The sequence below is a fragment of the Pleurodeles waltl genome, chromosome 2_2 (assembly GCF_031143425.1).
Source record: "Pleurodeles waltl isolate 20211129_DDA chromosome 2_2, aPleWal1.hap1.20221129, whole genome shotgun sequence".
Lineage (NCBI taxonomy): Eukaryota > Metazoa > Chordata > Amphibia > Caudata > Salamandridae > Pleurodeles > Pleurodeles waltl.
The window spans coordinates 1163715384-1163736618 of NC_090439.1; the positions used below are offsets into that span (position 1 = coordinate 1163715384).

The 21235-nt window shown below is 45.1% G+C and overlaps 1 protein-coding gene and 1 pseudogene across 1 annotated transcript in view; both read right to left on the reverse strand.

Moving 5' to 3' along the window:
• LOC138278900 (zinc finger protein 585A pseudogene) overlaps positions 1 to 16982 on the reverse strand; it is a 31890-nt pseudogene extending 14908 nt beyond the window's left edge.
• A 138-nt stretch (positions 16983 to 17120) lies between these two features.
• Positions 17121 to 21235, reverse strand: part of LOC138283008 (zinc finger protein 420-like) — a 57623-nt gene continuing 53508 nt past the window's right edge. The window contains exon 3 of the mRNA XM_069221123.1: positions 17121 to 17388. The gene's annotated coding sequence lies outside the window, so the exon portion shown is untranslated. The remainder of the gene's footprint in view (positions 17389 to 21235) is intronic.

The following is a 21235-nucleotide window of genomic DNA, read 5'->3' on the forward strand; positions in this document are numbered from 1 at the left end:
TGAACCTCAACACCATTTATTAGGGGTAGCTGTTTGTACTTATCCATATTAAGGGGACAAGCAGCTAAGGTGGATAAATCAATAGCCCCCTCAGAGACTAACACAGCCTCTGTGGCCTCCCTAACAAGGCCAACCCCAACTAAGTTATCAATAGTGAGCCCAGCTACTCCCTTGGATTGGCTATTAGTAGGTTTGCTCCCACCACCACTGCTATTAGTAGGGACACTAGGTGTAGCAGTAGGGGTTGTAGTGGTAGGAGGCTTGGTGCTTTTCTTTGGGCAACTGAGATCTGTTGCCCAATGGCCTTTTACTTTACAAAAATAGCACCATGGTTTCTTTTCCTTGTTCTGATTAAAAGAGGATTTGGGCCCACCACCCCCACCAGAGTGTTTTTGTGGGCCTGATGAAGACTCATTTTTAGATTTGTCCCCACCCTTGTCAGAAGACTTACCATCCTTCTTTTTGTTGCCATCTTTGTCACCCCCTGTATGAACTTTTCTGTTCACTCTTGTTCTGACCCATTTGTCTGCCTTCTTTCCCAATTCTTGGGAAGAGGTCAGATCAGAGTCCACCAAGTACTGGTGCAACAAATCAGACACACAATTATTAAGAATATGCTCTCTCAGGATCAAGTTATACAGGCTTTCAAAGTCAGTAACCTTACTGCCATTTAACCACCCCTCCAAGGCCTTCACTGAATGGTCAATGAAATCAACCCAGTCTTGTGAAGACTCCTTTTTGGTCTCTCTGAACTTTATCCTGTATTGTTCAGTGGTTAAGCCATAACCATCCAGGAGTGCATTCTTAAGAACTTGGAAATTATTGGCATCACTTTCTTTCACAGTAAGGAGCCTATCCCTACCTTTTCCACTAAATGATAGCCATAGGATAGCAGCCCACTGCCTTTGAGGGACATCCTATACAACACAGGCCCTCTCAAGTGCAGCAAACCACTTGTTAATGTCATCCCCCTCCTTATAAGGGGGAACTATCTTGTGCAGATTCCTGGAATCATGCTCTTTTACAGGATGACTATGGGGAATACTGCTGCTGCCACCATGGGTTTCTAAACCCAACTTCTGTCTTTCCCTCTCTATTTCTAAAGACTGTCTATCCAAATCCAGCTGTTGCTTTTTAAGCTTCAGTCTGGTTTGTTCCACCCTCAACTTATTGAGTTCCCTTTCTAACAATCTGTCATCAGGGCTGGTGGGAGGGACATTTCTAGATACAGAGGTATGATGGGAATGAACGGAAGGAGACCTGTCCCTTACAGAGGCCACCCTAACAGCTTGGCTGACAGTGTAATGTGAGAGCACATCATCTGTATGATGTGACTCCACCTCAGTACTAACTATGCTAGACTGTCTTGTAATGGGCAGGCTAAGAAGTTTCTTCCCTGAACCTTTTCCTGGGGGAGTCCCTGGATCAGATTGAGAACCATTAGCTACTTTTTCAACAGATGGGGCACTTATGGCCTTATCCTGTTCTCTAAGCATGTTAATTAACAGTTCTAAGGAAGGATTCTTCCCTACACTCAAACCTCTCTCTATGCAGAGACTCCTTGCTCCTTTCCAGCTAAGGTGATCATATGCAAGTTTGGACAGATCAGTATTTTGGCCTGTGCCAGACATTTTTAGAGAGAGTTAAAGTGATAGAAAAAGAGAAAAAAGTTTTCAGAACTTTTTAGAAAGACAGAAAAAAACTTTTTAAACTTTTAAGAACTTTTTGAAAGTTTAGAAGTACTTTTCAGCACTTTGAAAACAGTGAAAAGAGGAAATGCAAAACTTTTTAGCTATGTGTACACACACTGAACTTGTTTTGTATATTTTTCTCTTATGAAAAGTACAATGAAAAGAGTGGTAAGTAGTCTCAAAGCACTTATCCCACCACTGCACAACCAATGTAGGAGGCTGGACTGGCTTGTAGTGAGTACCAAGGGGTACTTGCACCTTGCACCAGGCCCAGTTATCCCTTATTAGTGTATAGGGTGTCTAGCAGCTTAGGCTGATAGATAATGGTAGCTTAGAAGAGCAGCCTAGGCTGAACTAGGAGACGTGTGAAGCTACTACAGTACCACAAGTGTCACTTGCACAATATCATAAGAAAACACAATACACAGTTATACTAAAAATAAAGGTACTTTATTTTTATGACAATATGCCAAAGTATCTCAGAGTGTACCCTCAGAGTGAGGATAGCAAATATACACAAGTTATATGTACACAATACCAAAAATATGCAGTATAGTCTTAGAAAACAGTGCAAACAATGTATAGTTACAATAGGATGCAATGGGGACACATAGGGATAGGGGCAACACAAACCATATACTCCAAAAGTGGAATGCGAACCACGAATGAACCCCAAACCTATGTGACCTTGTAGAGGGTCGCTGGGACTATTAGAAAATAGTGAGAGTTAGAAAATTAGCCCTCCCCAAGACCCTGAAAAGTGAGTGCAAAGTGCACTAAAGTTCCCCAAAAGACAAAGAAGTCGGGTTAGAGGAATAATGCAGGAAAGACACAAACCAACAATGCAACAACTGTGGATTTCCAATCTAGGGTACCTGTGGAACAAGGGGACCAAGTCCAAAAGTCACAAGCAAGTCGGAGATGGGCATATGCCCAGGAAATGCCAGCTGTGGATGCAAAGAAGCTTCTACTGGACAGAAGAAGCTGAGGTTTCTGCAGGAACGAAAAGGGCTAGAGACTTCCCCTTTGGTGGACGGATCCCTCTCGCCGTGGAGAGTCGTGCAGAAGGGTTTTCCCGCCGAAAGAACGCCAACAAGCCTTGCTAGCTGCAAATCGTGCGGTTAGCGTTTTTGGACGCTGCTGTGGCCCAGGAGGGACCAGGAGGTCGCAAATTGGACCAGGACAGAGAGGGGACGTCGAGCAAGACAAGGAGCCCTCTCTGAAGCAGGTAGCACCCGGAGAAGTGCCAGAAACAGGCACTACGAGGATGCGTGAAACGGTGCTCACCCGAAGTTACACAAAGGAGTCCCACGTCGCCGGAGACCAACTTAGAAAGTCGTGCAATGCAGGTTAGAGTGCCGTGGACCCAGGCTTCGCTGTGCACGAAGGATTTCCGCCGGAAGTGCACAGGGGCCGGAGTAGCTGCAAAAGTCGCGGTTCCCAGCAATGCAGTCTAGCGAGGTGAGGCAAGGACTTACCTCCACCAAACTTGGACTGAAGAGTCACTGGACTGTGGGGGCCACTTGGACACAATTGCTGGATTCGAGGGACCTCGCTCGTCGTGCTGAGAGGAGACCCAAGGGACCGGTAATGCAGCTTTTTGGTGTCTGCGGTTGCAGGGGGAAGATTCCGTCGACCCACGGGAGATTTCTTCGGCGCTTCTAGTGCAGAGAGGAGGCAGACTACCCCCACAGCATGCACCACCAGGAAAACAGTCGAGAAGGCGGCAGGATCAGCGTTACAGAGTTGCAGTAGTCGTCTTTGCTACTTTGTTGCAGTGTTGCAGGCTTCCAGCGCGGTCAGCAGTCGATTCCTTGGCAGAAGGTGAAGAGAGAGATGCAGAGGAACTCTGATGAGCTCTTGCATTCGTTATCTAAAGTTTCCCAGAGACAGAGACCCTAAATAGCCAGAAAAGAGGGTTTGGCTACCTAGGAGAGAGGATAGGCTACTAACACCTGAAGGAGCCTATCAGAAGGAGTCTCTGACGTCACCTGGTGGCACTGGCCACTCAGAGCAGTCCAGTGTGCCAGCAGCACCTCTGTTTCCAAGATGGCAGAGGTCTGGAGCACACTGGAGGAGCTCTGGACACCTCCCAGGGGAGGTGCAGGTCAGGGGAGTGGTCACTCCCCTTTCCTTTGTCCAGTTTCGCGCCAGAGCAGGGCTAAGGGGTCCCTGAACCGGTGTAGACTGGCTTATGCAGAATTGGGCACATCTGTGCCCAAGAAAGCATTTCCAGAGGCTGGGGGAGGCTACTCCTCCCCTGCCTTCACACCATTTTCCAAAGGGAGAGGGTGTAACACCCTCTCTCAGAGGAAGTCCTTTGTTCTGCCATCCTGGGACAAGCCTGGCTTGACCCCAGGGGGGGCAGAAACACGTCTGAGGGGTTGGCAGCAGCAGCAGCTGCAGTGAAACCCCAGGAAAGGCAGTTTGGCAGTACCAGGATCTGTGCTACAGACCACTGGGGTCATGGAATTGTCCCAATAATGCCAGGATGGCATAGAGGGGGCAATTCCATGATCTTAGACATGTTACATGGCCATATTCGGAGTTACCATTGTGAAGCTACATATAGGTAGTGACCTATATGTAGTGCACGCGTGTAATGGTGTCCCCGCACTCACAAAGTTCAGGGAATTGGCCCTGAACAATGTGGGGGCACCTTGGCTAGTGCCAGGGTGCCCTCACACTAAGTAACTTTGCACCTAACCTTTACCAGGTAAAGGTTAGACATATAGGTGACTTATAAGTTACTTAAGTGCAGTGTAAAATGGCTGTGAAATAACGTGGACCTTATTTCACTCAGGCTGCAGTGGCAGGCCTGTGTAAGAATTGTCAGAGCTCCCTATGGGTGGCAAAAGAAATGCTGCAGCCCATAGGGATCTCCTGGAACCCCAATACCCTGGGTACCTCAGTACCATATACTAGGGAATTATAAGGGTGTTCCAGAAAGCCAATGTAAATTGGTAAAATTGGTCACTAGCCTGTTAGTGACAATTTGAAAGAAATGAGAGAGCATAACCACTGAGGTTCTGATTAGCAGAGCCTCAGTGAGACAGTTAGTCACTACACAGGTAACACATTCAGGCACACTTATGAGCACTGGGGCCCTGGTGAACAGGGTCCCAGTGACACATACAACTAAAACAACATATATACAGTGAAAAATGGGGGTAACATGCCAGGCAAGATGGTACTTTCCTACAGGAGAGAACTATGCATCCCTGTCAATTGCAATTCGGAGGTATACACTTATAGACAGGCATTAAGTATCTCATGTGTGGGTGTGAAGAGATACTATCAACTGTAAAAGGACATGCAGATTCTGAGTTACACCATTTTCTAGCAGAAAGTTGGTCTGTCATACTCCAGCATCCTTCTATGACCCATAAACTTCTGAATGTGCATGGACAACATTATTAGATTATCACTGCTAGGAAAATGTGGACAATACCTAGACTGCTTTGAATTTTTTTTCTCTTCAGCCCTACTGAGAAAGAAAATAAGGAAAAGTTGCCTAAAGATTTTTCCAGCAGATTCTAAAAGCACAAATTAGGGAACCCCTTTTTATGCACCAAGACAAAAACAGTTCCTTCCTTGCCTTTTGGAAGGCGCCATATCAATTCTAAACAGTTAACATGTCAGGATTCATGGGCAAGGATCAGGCTTTTTTTCCCCATCAGGATCCCACCTAAGCTTCCTGCCCATGACAATTTGCAGCTTTTATTCCCTGTATTACTTGGTATTCTTTGGGAGGCGGGGTCACTCGCTTGGGTCACACTCACAACCTCCAACTATTTCATGTTCCATCACATTCTCACTTCTGATAATTGTACACAAATCCTGTCTGTAAGATATCTAATCATGAGCTGAGACTGGAAATGATACAAACTTCCTGACTACATTCATGGTCTAAGATTACTTTCCAAAATGAGCTTGATTCATTAGCTTGCAATATTTCAGGCAGGGAACACCACAGACTGCAATCACGGGATCTCCTAGATGGTTTAACTTCAATTTCGAATTTCTTTCCACAAAATCACCTGGTTGGCTTCTCACTGAAGCCTTCTCCGCTTTCAGTGCAGTGGTAGTGTTTCTCCCGAGTATGTATTCTATGATGTATGATCAGTATGTCTTAGTGAAGCTTTCCCCACTTTTTGTGCCCCAATAAGGCTTCTAAGTAGCATGACTGTTCTCTTACATTTTCCGCACTAAATCAGCCTTTACGGAGTATGGATCCTCCAATGCAGTAACAGACCTTGCTTTGAGTGAAGCTTTTCCCCACACTCTGTACATTTATATAGTTTCTCCTATGTACTGATTATTGATATCGCCACAGTATGCTGTTTTCCATATTCTGTTCTTCGATATGGTTTTTCACCATTGTGGATTCTTTGGTGTATTAACATTTTTGGCTTAAGACTGAACCTTTTTCCACATTCTGTACAACAATATGGTTTCTCACCAGTGTGGACTCGCTGGTGTATCAACAAACTGTGTGTCTTAATGAACCTTTTCCCACATTCTGCACACTGAAAAGGTTTCTCACCTGTATGAGTTGTCTGATGTCCCAATAGTGAGCTCTTTTGCGTAAAGCTTTTCCCACATTCTGTGCACTGATAGGGTTTCTCACCAGTATGGATTCTTTGGTGTATTAACATAGTTTTCTTAAGGGCAAAATTTTTCCCACAGTCTGCACAATGATAGGGTTTCTCACCAGTATGGACTCTCTGGTGCATCAACAAATTGTAGGTCTTAATGAATCTTTTCCCACATTCTGTACACTGAAATGGTTTTTCACCTGTATGAATTCTCTGATGTGTCAACAGTGTTCTCTTTAGAGTGAAGCTTTTTCCACATTCTGTACAGTGAAAAGGTTTCTCACCAGTATGGAGTCTCTGATGCTCCACAACCATGTGCTTCTCGTTGAAGCTTTTTCCACATTCTTTACACTCAAAGGGTTTCTCACCAGTATGGATTCTCTTATGTACGATGAGTGTGGTTCTTCGAGTGAAGCTTTTCCCGCATTCTGTGCACCAATGGCGTTTCTCAGCAATATGGCTTCTTTGGTGACTTAACATATCGGTCTCATGAGTGAAGCCTTTCCCACATTTTGTTAACTGAAAGTGTTTCTCACCAGTATGGACTCTCAGGTGTCTCAACAAATTGTATTCTGCAATGAAGCTTTTCTCACATTCTGTACACTGAAAGGGTTTCTCACCAGTATGGGTTCTATGATGCCTCCTCAGTGTGCTCTTCCGAGTGAAGCTTTTTCCACAGTCTGTACATTGATAGGGCTTCTCACCAGAATGGACTCTCTGATGTATGAGAAGATTTCTTTTCCGAGTGAACACTTCTCCACATTCAGTACACTGGTAGGGTTTCTCACCAGTATGGTCTCTTTGATGTAAGAAAAGATTTGTTTTGCGAGTGAAGATTTGCCCACATTCTGCACACTGATAGGGTTTCTCACCAGTATGGGTTCTATGATGCCTCCTCAGTGTGCTCTTCAGAGTGAAGCTTTTTCCACAGTCTGTACATTGATAGGGCTTCTCACCAGAATGGACTCTCTGATGTATGAGAAGATTTCTTTTACGAGTGAACACTTTTCCACATTCTGCACACTGATAGGGTTTCTCACCAATATGGACTCTGTGGTGTATCAACAAATTGTGTCTATCTATGAAGCTTTTACCACATTCTGTGCAGTTACAGGGTTTCTCACCCATATTGATTCTCTGGTGTTTTAGTAGCTTCTCTGGCTCAGTGAAGTGTTTCCCACATCCAATATACTGGTAAAGTTCCTTCCCAGAAAGTATTCTCTGATAATTCAACAGAGGATTCAGTGAGTCAAGCTTTCTCACACTGTTACAGTTTCTCCTAAGGATATTCTGATGCTGAACACATTTTTGATTAGAAGGAAAACGAGGTCACACTCTGTGCACTGATGTGGGGTTGTCACCTTATAAATTATAGATCATCTGATACAACTATAGATGTGAGCTTTGAGTGATGTTCACCTCGGACTCTACACTAGAACGTATCTCGCCACAGCAGAACATCTGAGGTACATATAGAAATACTGAGTAAAACCTTTTTTACGCTCTTTAATGATACAGGTTATCGTCACTGGGTTGGAGGTTTAAAGTGCCCATAAGGATGAGCTCCGTATGAAGGTTTATCTCACAATAGGCCAGTGTTTCTCCCCAGAATTAATTGCACAATGTGCAATACAGGGCCAACCTTCGAGTGGAGGCTTACTCAGATGATTCTGCACACCAATACAATTTTTCTTCTTGTGGTGCTGTGCAGGACTGGTGCTGGGGTGCTGTGGGTCTCTTCATCAGGACCTTTGAATCTGTGAATGAGAAACAAAATGTTTATATGTGGCTAAAAGACGGAGAAGCTGGATGAGGAAGGGTAATTTTGAAGATGAGAGGCACAGAAGGAGAAATGCATCAATGGCTGTACTAGAGATATTAAAGCCCAAGAGTTAAAGCATACATTTTCTATACAATTTCCTGGTTGCACCTGGTGAACTAGTGGGTCCACTGGGTGCAGCTGCCAATCATGAATCTTGATCACACCCGTCAAGTTTTGAAATACAGCCTCTTGAAGTCTGTGGCCCTTTGACTATGACTCTTAGTTGGTTGCTAGCCCAGCATTAGTAACCTCTCTAGCCTGACCACTGACTATTAAGAACAGTTAATTCTGTGAATCATCCCTCCATTGGCACAGACCCAAACTACCAAATCCAAGGAAGCACCATTCAAAAGGTGCAAGGACCTTGAGCACTTTGGGAAGTCTTTGTTAATGCAGTAAATATTGGATTACTTTTATGAGCAAATTAGCAGTGCTCCAACTCTATCAAATTAGCTTTTTCATACCATTTCTGACCTATGACACTATAAGGCAAGTCAGTCCTCTCCCATGCTACCAAAGCATCTATTTGAGAATATTGTATGCCATTTCAAAAATAAGGCTTCTAAAACCCAAATCTTGGAGGAAAATGTCTCCTCTAACTTGTAAATGATTATGCAACCTACGCCTCACCTACAAACACTGTTAAAATTTGAGCCAATGGGAGAGGTGCAGCTCAGCGTAGCATTTTTAGGTATTCAGACTTCTGCCTCCCTCAAAGAGCTTTTTCTGGCATCAACAATAAAAAGAAAAACAAAAAACAGCAGAACCCTTTTGTTCACTAGAGCTGCTTCAACTACTGAATAGTTGTTGGCCTGAAAATGGGGATGCCCGGGTTTTAAAAACAATTTTTTTAAATCACTGCAGTCAGACGATCTGAATAATTACCACCTTGTCTTAAAAGAACCTTAAATTCTGGAGAAAAAAAATTCTTGTGATGCTTGTTCAGTAACAGAGGCAGAAATACCTTATTGCATCTTCTACAGGAGGGATTTTTCTGTGACAAATTAGGTGAGCCTGGTTCCAGGGCACCTTATGAGGCATCTAAATGTAAGGATGGAACATCAACTTAAAGCACCTTAAAGGAAGAGGACTACGCCCTGCTACAATGGTCAACAAATAGGGGTAAGAAGTACAATAGGAAGAAAATAAAACATCCCCAATGTAGTGCTTTAGCACAATTAATGAATGTCCTCATTTGAGTCACTGATGCCCCTTTTCTGTCCAGTGAGCAGCCTGGTTCCTCAAGGGAGGACTTTTATTTGAGGGGCATCAGATTTACAATTTCTTTTACTTTGCAGGAAATTGTTTCCAGCACACTCAAATATGCCACTTTCTGTTCTTCTAGCAGTAGTCTTTTTAATACATTGATAGGGGTGTTAAGGTTGTCCAGTTCTATCTCTATTCGTTTGAGGGGGAAGTTTGCAACTTGCTTTTTTGTTCCTTATTGTGTGCAATTGTGTTGCTGATTCAATTGCCCCGCACAGACATTTTGCTGAAGGAGGATTCAGACTCTACTGAGGTACTGAAAGGAGAATAGATGTTTCATCCTGTGCTGCACTTCACCCCCCCACACTGGGCTTCAACCTGATTTAGCACTTGATAAGCCCAGATCAGACCACTCGCTTAATAAAGGCTAAAGCAAATTCTTCATAGCGAGCAGTCACCTCACCACCAACAGCATTCACCTCCATCCACCACCACTCACCTCATGCCACTTCCTCAGTACTAACAGTTCTGCCCTCCCCCACTGGTCCGCCTGGATCAGACTATTATTGGAAATTCTCATGGACACCAAAAGATATTAGCACCACTCCATCATGGGGGCTTTGTCGTTGAGAGGTAGTGCTATCTAGGAGCAGCTGGGTTTCTCTTAGAGCTCTGTTGAAAAGCTCCTGCCACAGCTTGGATAGGGGCAACTGTGTTTTGACCCCTTTCACCATAGCATACTGGCAGTTTCTTAGTGGCTTAATGCTACTCTAATTGTTTGGGGTGTGATTAAAACCTTTACTTGCTTGCACAATAGACAGGAAGAAAGACTTTCAGCTCCATAACATTCTACGAAAAACGTAAAATGCCCAGGTTAAAATGGAAAGCTATGTTCACTGGGAATAATGAAAGTCAGGAGACTTTCGCCCCAGAGCTTTGGAGAACAAACGTAATGGGCCATACAAGATAGTCCAGACGACAGCTCTCTACTACTCGGTGGACACAGGTACCACAAGCAAACCAAAAAGGATGGTCTATGTGAACGAGCTGAAGACTTACTTCTGGAAAGATTACACACTTAGGCCCTCATTACAACATCGGCGGTCTTTTGATAAGACCGCCGAGGCTGCGGGAGCCAGAATACTGCCAGTGCCGGCGGTATTTCTAGCTCCCCTTTATGACTTTTCCACTGGGCCAGCGGACAGTAACAGTGTTACCGTCCACTGGCCCAGTGGAAAAGTCACATCAACATTGCTGCTGGCTCGTAATAGAGCCGGCGGCAATGCTGATGTGCAGCGGTTGCAGTAGCACCCGTCGCGCATTTCACTGCCCAAAATTCGGGCAGTGAAATGCGCGACAGGGCTATGCCTGGGGGCCCCTGCACTGCCCATGCCAAGTGCATGGGCAGTGCAGGGGCCCCCAGGGGCACCCCCAGTCCCCTTACCGCCAGCCATTCCATGGTGGTGTTTACCGCCGTGGCCAGGCTGGTGGTCGGGGACTCATAATCCCCGCCCTGGGGATTATGACCGCCAGGCGAAAGCCTGGCTGTATAGTGGAGGGGCCGGCAGTATGGCCGTGGCTACTGCGCCACGGTCATAATAGCTGGTGGAAAACCGCCAGCTTACCGCCGGCCGCCAGGGTCATAATGAGACCCTAAATGTTATGAGTACAGCAGAGGAGGGTGAGGATGACAATGAGCCTCGTCCTCACTACTGCATAGTGACATGAAGGGTGACACTGTGCAAGGGGTTCCGTTAGCTCCCAACTCAACACCTGAGTGACCGAGAGAATGCAACAAAGTGTTCAGAAAGTTTTCCAACCTGTTCGCGCTGACTATATGATTGACTCTGTCGGTATGCACAACACAGACCTAGGAGACAGACTGCCAGTGGAGGGCAGAAGGTAAAGAACGGCTGGCTGGGTTCTGGGCTGCATCAAGGAGGAAGTTGCTAAGAGACTGGAGAGAAATCTCGTAGTACACGGTCTAGTCTTGGGGAGTACAAGAGCAACGGTCTACCCACCTGCTGATGTGTGTCAACTTTCGAGCCCTTAATGAGGTAACCAAGAGCGATGCCCATCCAATCCCAAAAGCGGCTGAGCTTATGGATCACTTAGGTGCTGCAAAGTCCTTCAGCACCTTTGATCTTACCAGTGACTATTGGCACAGTTAGCACCAAGTGCCAAGGAAGAAACTGCATTTTCTCTGCCAGAGGGGTTTAAGGTGATGCACTTTAGGCTGAAGAATGCTCCTGCCACTTTTTAGCGATTGTCCAACCATGTTCTCGCAGGGCTGGAGCAGTTCTCTGTGGTCTACCTGGATGATATTGCACTGTTTAGCAATTCATTGCAGGACCACCTGAGACACCTAGGACAGGTGTTGGCCAAGATACAAGAGTCATAAATGTCCATCAAGGCAACCAAGTATCAGGTGGGGCAGTCCATTGTTTTCTACCTTTGGCATGAGGTGGGTAACGGGAAGATTCACCTGTTGCATGCCAAGATTCAGTCTGCGCTGGAGTAAGAGGTACCTACTACCCAGACTGAAGTGAGGGCCTTTTTAGGACTCATCAGGTATTTTGGGAACTTAGTGGCAAACTATGAAAATATAGTTACCACATTACCTGCTTTGACCTCCAGGAAGCGGCCCAGAAAAGTGACATGGACTAAAGAGCGTCAAAAGGCATTTGAGGAGCTAAAGAAGGCACTATGCAACGAATCAATACTGAAATCTCCCGACTAAAGTCAACCTTTCATTTTACGTACAGGTGCATCTGATAACAGAGTCTGAGTTGTGTTAAGTCAACTGGATGACAAAGGTGGAGGGCATCTGCTAGCCTTTATTAGTAATTAGTTACTACCCATGGAACAGAACTGGGCAGCTACTGAAAAAGAGTGCGTTGCCACAGTATGGTCCTTAAGTAAGGTCTGCTCTTACTTGTTTGGCACCAGGTTTGTAGCACAAACGAATCATCTGCCAGTCAAGTGATTGATGGCTAAGAAAGGAGAGAATGCCATGTTGTTGAAATAGTCCATGTCTCTGCAAGAATTAGATTTTGTAGAGGAGCACCAAGCCACAATGAACCACGGGAATGCAGATGGACAGTCCTGCTGTTTCGGCTGATCTGATGACCCAACCTCTCCGGTTCAGGGCAGTCTGGTCTGGTAGGGGCGTCTGGTGGGACAGAAAAGTCCCCTGCATGGTGATGGATGTGCACCTCTACCCAGAGTGTCCCAGTTGCAACAACCTCTGGATTCTTGGTGCATGCATGTGTGCCATTACCTAGGGCTGCCCCACCGATTGCTGGCTTGTTAGACTGTGCCCATAGCGCACTGGTTAAGGGCAACTACACGTACCAAGAGTTAATAGCTCAGGTGCAGTGGTGGAAGCATACAGTTTTTGAAATGGTGATCAGTAATGTGAACAGGTTGTTTTGACTGTGTAACTGGAGTGAGGCCTACTGCCCCACTCATGGAACGTTCAGCTTTGGTGTAGCCAACTCACTCTTGGAGTACATGATATAATATCTACCCGTGCACAGCATGTGTTTGCATGTTGGTACGTATGGGTTCCTGCATTTAGTACAGTACATGGAGGCCTGAGGTTTCCATATTGGAAACCCAGGGCATTGGAAAAGCAAATGGAAGTGGAGGAGCTATGTCAGGCAGATTTGTGGATTGCCAGCATTCCAGAGAGCGGGATAGGACACCAAATGGGGGAAGGGAGAGCCAAGCTCTGCTGTGCAATTCAAAAGGTCTCTGATTCGTGAAAGGTGACTGGTCAGTGGGGACTGGGAAGAGGATAGGGCTGATAAGGGAAACACAGCAGAGACGAGGAATCACAATGATCAGGACTGGGGTCTTTTTAACCTTTTTGTTGGGATACATCAGTGAGGCTGACATTTAGGTATGATCCAGTAGTCACTCCCATGGACTGCGTTATGGAGCTATCAAGTGTGGAGTCTCTCCTGCTGTGACAAACTGCTTCCAAGGCAATAGAATAAACAGAGGAGTGGGCACTTCAAACGAAGCAACCCCCCCCCCCCCCCCCACTCAAACTTCAAAGACTAAGACATTAAATAACATCTGTGTCTGGAAATGGATTATAAAAAGGGGAGCTTGAGGCTTCCAAAAGCTCAAACCTTAGATGTACATCAGTGTGGTGTAGCTCAGCACGACTTTGGATCATTGTGATCAGGACAAGAGATTAGGGTCTGGTGGGAAAGGGGATATCACCCAGGAGAATCTCGACTACTTAACCTGGAGCGTCAGCATCTGCCTGCAGGGACCAGAGGACCCTGTGAGAAGGAGATCACCTTTGGAAGAAGCAAGGTCCAGTAGGGATCCTGTTGAGTGGACCCCAGAAGCAAGGTGTGAGATTCATGGTCAAGTCAGGATCGCAAAAAACAATTGGGCCATTCACCAATCTGCTGCTAAAGTTGGCGACATATGCAAGTGACTTATAAGTTACTTAAGTGCAGTGTAAAATGGCTGTGAAATAACGTGGACGTTATTTCACTCAGGCTGCAGTGGCAGGCCTGTGTAAGAATTGTCAGAGCTCCCTATGGGTGGCAAAAGAAATGCTGCAGCCCATAGGGATCTCCTGGAACCCCAATACCCTGGGTACCTCAGTACCATATACTAGGGAATTATAAGGGTGTTCCAGAAAGCCAATGTAAATTGGTAAAATTGGTCACTAGCCTGTTAGTGACAATTTGAAAGAAATGAGAGAGCATAACCACTGAGGTTCTGATTAGCAGAGCCTCAGTGAGACAGTTAGTCACTACACAGGTAACACATTCAGGCACACTTATGAGCACTGGGGCCCTGGTGAACAGGGTCCCAGTGACACATACAACTAAAACAACATATATACAGTGAAAAATGGGGGTAACATGCCAGGCAAGATGGTACTTTCCTACAGGAGAGAACTATGCATCCCTGTCAATTGCAATTCGGAGGTATACACTTATAGACAGGCATGAAGTATCTCATGTGTGGGTGTGAAGAGATACTATCAACTGTAAAAGGACATGCAGATTCTGAGTTACACCATTTTCTAGCAGAAAGTTGGTCTGTCATACTCCAGCATCCTTCTATGACCCATAAACTTCTGAATGTGCATGGACAACATTATTAGATTATCACTGCTAGGAAAATGTGGACAATACCTAGACTGCTTTGAATTTTTTTTCTCTTCAGCCCTACTGAGAAAGAAAATAAGGAAAAGTTGCCTAAAGATTTTTCCAGCAGATTCTAAAAGCACAAATTAGGGAACCCCTTTTTATGCACCAAGACAAAAACAGTTCCTTCCTTGCCTTTTGGAAGGCGCCATATCAATTCTAAACAGTTAACATGTCAGGATTCATGGGCAAGGATCAGGCTTTTTTTCCCATCAGGATCCCACCTAAGCTTCCTGCCCATGACAATTTGCAGCTTTTATTCCCTGTATTACTTGGTATTCTTTGGGAGGCGGGGTCACTCGCTTGGGTCACACTCACAACCTCCAACTATTTCATGTTCCATCACATTCTCACTTCTGATAATTGTACACAAATCCTGTCTGTAAGATATCTAATCATGAGCTGAGACTGGAAATGATACAAACTTCCTGACTACATTCATGGTCTAAGATTACTTTCCAAAATGAGCTTGATTCATTAGCTTGCAATATTTCAGGCAGGGAACACCACAGACTGCAATCACGGGATCTCCTAGATGGTTTAACTTCAATTTCGAATTTCTTTCCACAAAATCACCTGGTTGGCTTCTCACTGAAGCCTTCTCCGCTTTCAGTGCAGTGGTAGTGTTTCTCCCGAGTATGTATTCTATGATGTATGATCAGTATGTCTTAGTGAAGCTTTCCCCACTTTTTGTGCCCCAATAAGGCTTCTAAGTAGCATGACTGTTCTCTTACATTTTCCGCACTAAATCAGCCTTTACGGAGTATGGATCCTCCAATGCAGTAACAGACCTTGCTTTGAGTGAAGCTTTTCCCCACACTCTGTACATTTATATAGTTTCTCCTATGTACTGATTATTGATATCGCCACAGTATGCTGTTTTCCATATTCTGTTCTTCGATATGGTTTTTCACCATTGTGGATTCTTTGGTGTATTAACATTTTTGGCTTAAGACTGAACCTTTTTCCACATTCTGTACAACAATATGGTTTCTCACCAGTGTGGACTCGCTGGTGTATCAACAAACTGTGTGTCTTAATGAACCTTTTCCCACATTCTGCACACTGAAAAGGTTTCTCACCTGTATGAGTTGTCTGATGTCCCAATAGTGAGCTCTTTTGCGTAAAGCTTTTCCCACATTCTGTGCACTGATAGGGTTTCTCACCAGTATGGATTCTTTGGTGTATTAACATAGTTTTCTTAAGGGCAAAATTTTTCCCACAGTCTGCACAATGATAGGGTTTCTCACCAGTATGGACTCTCTGGTGCATCAACAAATTGTAGGTCTTAATGAATCTTTTCCCACATTCTGTACACTGAAATGGTTTTTCACCTGTATGAATTCTCTGATGTGTCAACAGTGTTCTCTTTAGAGTGAAGCTTTTTCCACATTCTGTACAGTGAAAAGGTTTCTCACCAGTATGGAGTCTCTGATGCTCCACAACCATGTGCTTCTCGTTGAAGCTTTTTCCACATTCTTTACACTCAAAGGGTTTCTCACCAGTATGGATTCTCTTATGTACGATGAGTGTGGTTCTTCGAGTGAAGCTTTTCCCGCATTCTGTGCACCAATGGCGTTTCTCAGCAATATGGCTTCTTTGGTGACTTAACATATCGGTCTCATGAGTGAAGCCTTTCCCACATTTTGTTAACTGAAAGTGTTTCTCACCAGTATGGACTCTCAGGTGTCTCAACAAATTGTATTCTGCAATGAAGCTTTTCTCACATTCTGTACACTGAAAGGGTTTCTCACCAGTATGGGTTCTATGATGCCTCCTCAGTGTGCTCTTCCGAGTGAAGCTTTTTCCACAGTCTGTACATTGATAGGGCTTCTCACCAGAATGGACTCTCTGATGTATGAGAAGATTTCTTTTCCGAGTGAACACTTCTCCACATTCAGTACACTGGTAGGGTTTCTCACCAGTATGGTCTCTTTGATGTAAGAAAAGATTTGTTTTGCGAGTGAAGATTTGCCCACATTCTGCACACTGATAGGGTTTCTCACTAGTATGGGTTCTATGATGCCTCCTCAGTGTGCTCTTCAGAGTGAAGCTTTTTCCACAGTCTGTACATTGATAGGGCTTCTCACCAGAATGGACTCTCTGATGTATGAGAAGATTTCTTTTACGAGTGAACACTTTTCCACATTCTGCACACTGATAGGGTTTCTCACCAATATGGACTCTGTGGTGTATCAACAAATTGTGTCTATCTATGAAGCTTTTACCACATTCTGTGCAGTTACAGGGTTTCTCACCCATATTGATTCTCTGGTGTTTTAGTAGCTTCTCTGGCTCAGTGAAGTGTTTCCCACATCCAATATACTGGTAAAGTTCCTTCCCAGAAAGTATTCTCTGATAATTCAACAGAGGATTCAGTGAGTCAAGCTTTCTCACACTGTTACAGTTTCTCCTAAGGATATTCTGATGCTGAACACATTTTTGATTAGAAGGAAAACGAGGTCACACTCTGTGCACTGATGTGGGGTTGTCACCTTATAAATTATAGATCATCTGATACAACTATAGATGTGAGCTTTGAGTGATGTTCACCTCGGACTCTACACTAGAACGTATCTCGCCACAGCAGAACATCTGAGGTACATATAGAAATACTGAGTAAAACCTTTTTTACGCTCTTTAATGATACAGGTTATCGTCACTGGGTTGGATGTTTAAAGTGCCCATAAGGATGAGCTCCGTATGAAGGTTTATCTCACAATAGGCCAGTGTTTCTCCCCAGAATTAATTGCACAATGTGCAATACAGGGCCAACCTTCGAGTGGAGGCTTACTCAGATGATTCTGCACACCAATACAATTTTTCTTCTTGTGGTGCTGTGCAGGACTGGTGCTGGGGTGCTGTGGGTCTCTTCATCAGGACCTTTGAATCTGTGAATGAGAAACAAAATGTTTATATGTGGCTAAAAGACGGAGAAGCTGGATGAGGAAGGGTAATTTTGAAGATGAGAGGCACAGAAGGAGAAATGCATCAATGGCTGTACTAGAGATATTAAAGCCCAAGAGTTAAAGCATACATTTTCTATACAATTTCCTGGTTGCACCTGGTGAACTAGTGGGTCCACTGGGTGTAGCTGCCAATCATGAATCTTGATCACACCCGTCTAGTTTTGAAATACAGCCTCTTGAAGTCTGTGGCCCTTTGACTATGACTCTTAGTTGGTTGCTAGCCCAGCATTAGTAACCTCTCTAGCCTGACCACTGACTATTAAGAACAGTTAATTCTGTGAATCATCCCTCCATTGGCACAGACCCAAACTACCAAATCCAAGGAAGCACCATTCAAAAGGTGCAAGGACCTTGAGCACTTTGGGAAGTCTTTGTTAATGCAGTAAATATTGGATTACTTTTATGAGCAAATTAGCAGTGCTCCAACTCTATCAAATTAGCTTTTTCATACCATTTCTGACCTATGACACTATAAGGCAAGTCAGTCCTCTCTCATGCTACCAAAGCATCTATTTGAGAATATTTTATGCCATTTCAAAAATAAGGCTTCTAAAACCCAAATCTTGGAGGAAAATGTCTCCTCTAACTTGTAAATGATTATGCAACCTACGCCTCACCTACAAACACTGTTAAAATTTGAGCCAATGGGAGAGGTGCAGCTCAGCGTAGCATTTTTAGGTATTCAGACTTCTGCCTCCCTCAAAGAGCTTTTTCTGGCATCAACAATGAAAAGAAAAACAAAAAACAGCAGAACCCTTTTGTTCACTAGAGCTGCTTCAACTACTGAATAGTTGTTGGCCTGAAAATGGGGATGCCCGGGTTTTAAAAACAATTTTTTTAAATCACTGCAGTCAGACGATCTGAATAATTACCACCTTGTCTTAAAAGAACCTTAAATTCTGGAGAAAAAAAATTCTTGTGATGCTTGTTCAGTAACAGAGGCAGAAATACCTTATTGCATCTTCTACAGGAGGGATTTTTCTGTGACAAATTAGGTGAGCCTGGTTCCAGGGCACCTTATGAGGCATCTAAATGTAAGGATGGAACATCAACTTAAAGCACCTTAAAGGAAGAGGACTACGCCCTGCTACAATGGTCAACAAATAGGGGTAAGAAGTACAATAGGAAGAAAATAAAACATCCCCAATGTAGTGCTTTAGCACAATTAATGAATGTCCTCATTTGAGTCACTGATGCCCCTTTTCTGTCCAGTGAGCAGCCTGGTTCCTCAAGGGAGGACTTTTATTTGAGGGGCATCAGATTTACAATTTCTTTTACTTTGCAGGAAATTGTTTCCAGCACACTCAAATATGCCACTTTCTGTTCTTCTAGCAGTAGTCTTTTTAATACATTGATAGGGGTGTTAAGGTTGTCCAGTTCTATCTCTATTCGTTTGAGGGGGAAGTTTGCAACTTGCTTTTTTGTTCCTTATTGTGTGCAATTGTGTTGCTGATTCAATTGCCCCGCACAGACATTTTGCTGAAGGAGGATTCAGACTCTACTGAGGTACTGAAAGGAGAATAGATGTTTCATCCTGTGCTGCACTTCACCCCCCCACACTGGGCTTCAACCTGATTTAGCACTTGATAAGCCCAGATCAGACCACTCGCTTAATAAAGGCTAAAGCAAATTCTTCATAGCGAGCAGTCACCTCACCACCAACAGCATTCACCTCCATCCACCACCACTCACCTCATGCCACTTCCTCAGTACTAACAGTTCTGCCCTCCCCCACTGGTCCGCCTGGATCAGACTATTATTGGAAATTCTCATGGACACCAAAAGATACTAGCACCACTCCATCATGGGGGCTTTGTCGTTGAGAGGTAGTGCTATCTAGGAGCAGCTGGGTTTCTCTTAGAGCTCTGTTGAAAAGCTCCTGCCACAGCTTGGATAGGGGCAGCTGTGTTTTGACCCCTTTCACCATAGCATACTGGCAGTTTCTTAGTGGCTTAATGCTACTCTAATTGTTTGGGGTGTGATTAAAACCTTTACTTGCTTGCACAATAGACAGGAAGAAAGACTTTCAGCTCCATAACATTCTACGAAAAACGTAAAATGCCCAGGTTAAAATGGAAAGCTATGTTCACTGGGTATAATGAAAGTCAGGAGACTTTCGCCCCAGAGCTTTGGAGAACAAACGTAATGGGCCATACAAGATAGTCCAGACGACAGCTCTCTACTACTCGGTGGACACAGGTACCACAAGCAAACCAAAAAGGATGGTCTATGTGAACGAGCTGAAGACTTACTTCTGGAAAGATTACACACTTAGGCCCTCATTACAACATCGGCGGTCTTTTGATAAGACCGCCGAGGCTGCGGGAGCCAGAATACTGCCAGTGCCGGCGGTATTTCTAGCTCCCCTTTATGACTTTTCCACTGGGCCAGCGGACAGTAACAGTGTTACCGTCCACTGGCCCAGTGGAAAAGTCACATCAACATTGCTGCTGGCTCGTAATAGAGCCGGCGGCAATGCTGATGTGCAGCGGTTGCAGTAGCACCCGTCGCGCATTTCACTGCCCAAAATTCGGGCAGTGAAATGCGCGACAGGGCTATGCCTGGGGCCCCTGCACTGCCCATGCCAAGTGCATGGGCAGTGCAGGGGCCACCAGGGGCACCCCCAGTCCCCTTACCGCCAGCCATTCCATGGTGGTGTTTACCGCCGTGGCCAGGCTGGTGGTCGGGGACTCATAATCCCCGCCCTGGGGATTATGACCGCCAGGCGAAAGCCTGGCTGTATAGTGGAGGGGCCGGCAGTATGGCCGTGGCTACTGCGCCACGGTCATAATAGCTGGTGGAAAACCGCCAGCTTACCGCCGGCCGCCAGGGTCATAATGAGACCCTAAATGTTATGAGTACAGCAGAGGAGGGTGAGGATGACAATGAGCCTCGTCCTCACTACTGCATAGTGACATGAAGGGTGACACTGTGCAAGGGGTTCCGTTAGCTCCCAACTCAACACCTGAGTGACAGAGAGAATGCAACAAAGTGTTCAGAAAGTTTTCCAACCTGTTCGCGCTGACTATATGATTGACTCTGTCGGTATGCACAACACAGACCTAGGAGACAGACTGCCAGTGGAGGGCAGAAGGTAAAGAACGGCTGGCTGGGTTCTGGGCTGCATCAAGGAGGAAGTTGCTAAGAGACTGGAGAGAAATCTCGTAGTACACGGTCTAGTCTTGGGGAGTACAAGAGCAACGGTCTACCCACCTGCTGATGTGTGTCAACTTTCGAGCCCTTAATGAGGTAACCAAGAGCGATGCCCATCCAATCCCAAAAGCGGCTGAGCTTATGGATCACTTAGGTGCTGCAAAGTCCTTCAGCACCTTTGATCTTACCAGTGACTATTGGCACAGTTAGCACCAAGTGCCAAGGAAGAAACTGCATTTTCTCTGCCAGAGGGGTTTAAGGTGATGCACTTTAGGCTGAAGAATGCTCCTGCCACTTTTTAGCGATTGTCCAACCATGTTCTCGCAGGGCTGGAGCAGTTCTCTGTGGTCTACCTGGATGATATTGCACTGTTTAGCAATTCATTGCAGGACCACCTGAGACACCTAGGACAGGTGTTGGCCAAGATACAAGAGTCATAAATGTCCATCAAGGCAACCAAGTATCAGGTGGGGCAGTCCATTGTTTTCTACCTTTGGCATGAGGTGGGTAACGGGAAGATTCACCTGTTGCATGCCAAGATTCAGTCTGCGCTGGAGTAAGAGGTACCTACTACCCAGACTGAAGTGAGGGCCTTTTTAGGACTCATCAGGTATTT